The following is a 6000-nucleotide window of genomic DNA, read 5'->3' as shown; positions in this document are numbered from 1 at the left end:
GTTCCATTTATGTCCAGCTAAAACACCATCAGAGTTTGTTGAAACATGCTTATAGCTCTCAAATGAGATGTGCCCTTTTCCAATAATTAGGACCACTGACTGCTGATAGTAGCCTAATATGTGATCTGAAGAAGGCAAGAATGGACTACAAAGAAAGAGGAAAAGACCATACAGCCCGTTCCCAGTAGTGTAGCAAGAATGGGGTGAGGGAGCAGCTGCTCTGGGTACAACGTATTCAGGGGATGCGATACAGAGATCCTGCATCCTTTAATGCAGACCTGAAATACTGATACAGAAAAGCACTTTGGATTGTGCTTCCCCTTTTTTTTTTTTTTTTTTTGCTTGCTGAGGGAGAAGTGTGTCTGTATGGGGTGCATGTATATGTATTTAAGTGTCAGAACTTGTCAAAAGTATGCATTATTGAGTGCAGGGGTCATGAGAGGAGCACTCATGAAGGTTACTTTTCCTTAGGAAAGCTGTAGTATTTTTTTTTCCTCTTCACTTGGATTTGTAGGAAGCCAACAAAGCACCAAACTAAAGACATTTTTTTTTGTTTTTATTTGCTCTTCACTTGAAGAGTTGAGAGGATGGAGATCTACTTCAGGGACCGACAGTCGATACTAGATGGCCAGGTATGGCTCTACCATTTCCATCAGGCTTCTGATTCATTCAATGTATTAGCCTCTATTGAGGGAAGAGGATTCCACATGCTAGTTATCTGAGCTTGGGTTCCACTAAAGGATCAAAAATACTGATTTTAAATTGCCAGCTTCAGCTGGTCTATAAGCTTGATTTTGATTAGTCATTTTCTACAGGGCCAGATCCTTACAGAGTTTAGCTAATTGGATGTTTGCTCAGTTTGGTATTCTTCAGTGCTGAGTAGCTGACAATGCTCTAACATATGATTCAGAGGAGACAACAAGGGAGTTTAGAGAAGGACGCGAAGATCTCAAAGCCCTTTTCCATTGTTAGTTTGACTGATGGAAAGTACTATAAGGACTTCAGTGGATTCCTAGGATGAAGTCTGCAATGTACCAGTTTCTGGTGAGAGTAGATGTTTCATCTGAACCTGACATTCAATAAAGAGTCAGAGTGCTAGATTTTGATTGAATAGCTTCTTCAGGGGAGTACACTTGATTTTGAATATCTGATTTTAGCAGGGTCAGATTCTTATGAAAATGAAAGAAATGGAGGTTTGCTTAGTTTCATGGTCTGCTTTGCTCCATACAGCACCAGTGAACAATTTAATCTTACTGTGTAGTCAGTGCAAGAGCCTAATTTACAGCCAGTAATAATAATTGTATACTTGTTCTGTATTACATACATCTCACTGCCTTTTCTTTGTCATGTTGCTTCAAGCGTAGTTGCACTATTATGATTGATTTTATTTTTAGCTTAAATTCAACATGTTTCCCCATGTCCCTTAGAAATATCACCCATGCACATGTATTCAGGACAACCCTCAAAAATTACCTATCCAGTGCTTGAAATGTAACTGCAATCACCCCACTTAAATCACCCCTTCCCTCTTTCCTCCTTCACTATACCCCCTCCCCCATTTTCACTTACCACTGCTTACTCTTCCATATATTCGCTACCTATTCTATTTTTCTGCTTATTACAAGTATAACTAATGACTGTTCCCTATACCCCTCCAAATTCCTGCCCCCTGTATTATGATACTAATTTTCTCCCTCTCTTATACCTTTCTCTCTTATCCCCCTTACACTGTTGCTTGTTAAACTTACTTCCATGAATCTATCAATAGACCCTGAATAATGTTTCTTCTGCTGTTTGCCATATTGTTCTTACTAACCACCTCAATATTGCCCCAATTGCAGAGTTCTTTAATATGTTCTATTATTGTTCACCTGTTTAAATTATCGTTTATACTTCTTACTGTAATTATTTTATTTTACATTACTTCCCAAAGCTGTACTGTGAATTTATTACTTGTAAAATTGAAACTTTGAATTTCTGTATTACTTGTATAATTTGTACTTTGGAGCTTTTCTTCCTGTGCCTCCACTAAAATTGGACTCAAGCTCAGACGGGCTAACCTGGTCAACAAATGTCAAATAAATAAATACATTTTGCTTCATTATCATAAGTCTCTTCGCTATTACATTTGTAGTCTGACCAGATTTGTGTTTTTTTAGTTACTGCTTTATTAATTGGTCCCACATTTATACTTTGCTGGTACCATTGTGTTGGCACTTCTGCTGTCATTTTGAACTCTTGCAGTTTTATATTCATAGGTTCATAGATTCATAGGTAAGTATTAGGCTAGCTGTCTGCCTTTTTAAGCCTAGCCAGTTTCCCTTTTTGTGCTCAAAATAACCAATCCCATTTGGTTATGGATTGGCCTTGTCCATCGAGTGGTTGATAATTATATATTACAACTAATGAGAATAACTATGATCATACTATAGATAATTTAAGGGGACCCATGCATGGGATAAAGCATTTAGGAGCTGCATCTGTCCATTTGAAGGTATAAAAGAATTACATTTTTGTGAGTGTGCGCTCATTTATTTACAGCTTCATTGTGCCTGGCTTGGACATTTGTGACTACAAGACTTGGATTGCTTCTAAAACCATCTGGACCTACAAAGCTGATATAAGTATTTTTTGCACTTGCTCTAACCATTTTAGTGAATGTTAACACATCTGTGCTGCATTTATTGATTTGGCTGAATTTATCACTGTTGCTCAGCCTCCACTTGTTAAAGAAACCCACTTTGTTTGTTAAAGTACTGTTCTCAGATTATTATAACAGTATTTTTATATTTTCTAACCTCCTCTGTTACTGCAACTGTTGTTCTGAGATTGCCAAAGTTCTCCTGAGTCTGCCAAAATATTTCTAAGTATTGTAAAGTTTTTGTGTGTTGTGAACATTTTTCAGGGTTAGTGAACTTATTTTTAATAATTCCTGATATTACAGGAATTCTGACTTCTGTTGTAAAACATTTGTTACTGCACTTGAGCTCAAAAACAGTTTGTTTTACATTAAGATGATTCTTTTGCACTCTGGTGGGAGTTGAGAGCTAAATTCAACCAACATAGCTTATTGCATTTTTATCTGATTGGCCTGAGGATTTAACTTTATAAAAGTCCTTCATCCTGCTTGTATAAAAGCCTCATGCCAATGCATTTCCCTCAGCTTGCATATAATCCAGTATAGGAAACACTAACCATAGTCTCCCACTGTTCATAGCTGCTCAAAGAGTTGTCAGTTTGTGCAGTGGGTGGTAGCACTGCAGGTCATCTAATAGTATACTACTAAACACTCTCACTTTGACTTTAAGTGACTCTCCCCCTACTCCTTCCAATCTAGAAATTCTGCTTTGTTGCCTTATATCATAGGCTAGATTCACACTTGCTGAATCTAGACTGTTTGGTATCACTGTGCTCTTGACTCAGCCATCTTACATTAAGAGGAGATCCCTGCTCCCTTGTGGCAGAAGTCTGCAGTTCAGGACCCATCTGAGTTGGGATTGCTGGAAAAGGGCTCAATTTGGGGCTTTCTGTTTGGCAGTTGTGTTAAACTGTTTAAATGTGCCTGTATATAAGCCTCACTTTTCTGCTGGTTTGATCTCAAGTTTACCGTAGCTGCTCAATGTTTGACAACTTTAGCCAGAGGTCTGGAGTGCGTCTACACTGAAATCCAAAGCATTGACTGAAAGAAAAAACTGAAAAATAAGTATATTTTAAGCTAGCACTGCACTTTGTTAACTGTATTTAATTGAATTGCTGATTCATTTTTGCTGTTTGTGACTGCTTTTTACTCTGTGCTTTGAAACTGTGTTTCATTGCCTTATATATAGCATAGGCTAGATTCCGACCTGTTAAATATAGACTGTTTGGTATCAATCTTCTCTTAAACTAGTCATCTTACATTAGGACGGGCTTCCTGTACCCTTGTGGCAGAAGTGTGTAGCTCAGGTCGCATCTGAGTTGGGGATGGTTGGAGAAATGCCCAGTTGGGGCTTTCCCACTCATAGTTGTGTTAAAAACTGTTGAAATTCACCTGTATTTAAGCCTTGCAATTGCCAGTTGCTGCACACCATGCAACGGGGTTTAGCAGTGCTCTGTATAGACACAAATTCCAGAGAACATTATTTTTCTCTAGATATCTTCAAGTAGAACCTCCCCAAGCTTCCCTGCTGAGCAAAGATCAACTCAGTTCTCTCTAAGCAGCGTTCTCACACTTATCCTTCACAACCTACTATACACCCACTGCCTTAGCTACTCCAAGTCAAACTAGCCCACTAGTTAAGCCAATGTCCTAAGTCCAGCTAGCCCACTTCCTTCTAAAATACCACATTCAGAAAAATCCTGCCACAATGGACAGGCAGTTTCACATCCATTTATCCAACCAACTTGATTGCTATGAGCATCTTGATGTAGCAATTGTTTCATGTATACTGACAACCATTTACTCCTAAAGTAAACTAGAATCCTATGTGAGAAATGCAAATAGTCTGTAGAATTTGAGTCAATTCTGTCATTTAAAAACAAACTAGACATCAAACAGGTTGTCAACACACATGCTTCACTTGTCATACAATCCTCACCTCTCACACAAAATAAGATAATGACATACAAACCCACATCAAACAGGTTGTCAGCACACACACTTCACCTCTAATACAAACCTTGCCTCTCACACAAAATAAGCTCATGACACATGAACCCACATGCGTGGAGTACTCACTAAAAGCCTACCAAAAGAACAGACACCTCCCAAATGCACATCACCCACACTCACCACTAAGCAAAATGAAACCACTACACATTGATGAGTCTCTTTCCATAAAATGTGTACTCAAATGGCTAGCATACAATAGATGAATACAAGCTATTTTCTTCTGTTGTGAAGCTTACTTTATTTATTTCAATTTTTGTTTAGGTCACATTTACAATATATGTGTATATATATATAAACCATCCATCCTTTAATCTTCAAGTAAAAACTAATAGAGGCTTATGTCAATATTTTTAATATTTGAATATATGCCGTGCAAGGCTTAACATTATCACTAGTTATATCTCTCATTTGTTGTTAATATCACACATATTTACATATGGGAATGTTGCCCTGGGTCCACGTACTTCTTGCAAATAAGGTCTACAGCAATTTAAGCGTGATCTAAATTACCTCACGCAAGTTAATGCGATCTTTAAACGAGCGTTATTTTTATACTTATTTTTATTTACGGAAACGCTTGTTTATTGTGAGTAGACAGATATGACTTGACAGCTCATACCGTGTCATCTTGGAATTAAATCCGAATGTTTTTTAATGCATGAAACATTTGAAATTTTGCGGGCTTTGTATTTGGATGACATATAGCACAATTTCTCAATGTTTATGTACCTTTGACATGGTTCAATATTTGCTGTCTAAGTAAAATGAACAATTTTTGCGACCTAGTCAACATGTGAAGGAAATGTTAATTTTTAGAATTACGTTTATGTCAATGTTTCACTTGCACTTTATAACAGGATAGAAGTTTTCACTATGTAGTTAAGACTTCTTTAAGGTCTCCATGACAATGTTTAATTGAAGAATGCATTTTACATCTATTGGGCAATTACCCTGTATCTTTTATAAAAACCTGTTTTCCTTACTCTGCTGTGTAGTCTGAAGAAGGCGGCATATTTTTTCCGCCGAAAGCGCTTATTTTATTGGGAGTATATTAAATTATTTTTCAACATTTAGCCTTCTCTTATTGTGTTCCAGTTTCGCCTTGTGGATTTACATAGTCTGTTTGGTTTGTTTGTCGAAACCACTACACATATCAACACACACACCTGTGTCTCAACAAATAAGCCCCTTTGGCAAAACACATCAAATGCCTTGGTCATAGGCGACTCCATAGTGAGGCACACAGATGTCTCCCTCACCAGAATGGACAAGGAGAAGTTCATGGTCAGCTGCCTATCAGATGCCAGGATCTGACAAATCACGCATGCACTCAAGTCACTCGATAAGTA

The sequence above is a fragment of the Protopterus annectens genome, chromosome 11.part0, assembly GCF_019279795.1.
Source record: "Protopterus annectens isolate FY-2018-M chromosome 11.part0, PAN1.0, whole genome shotgun sequence".
Taxonomy (NCBI): domain Eukaryota; kingdom Metazoa; phylum Chordata; order Ceratodontiformes; family Protopteridae; genus Protopterus; species Protopterus annectens.
The sequence above is the reverse complement of the archived record's forward strand: the minus strand, read 5'-3'. Positions refer to the sequence as shown.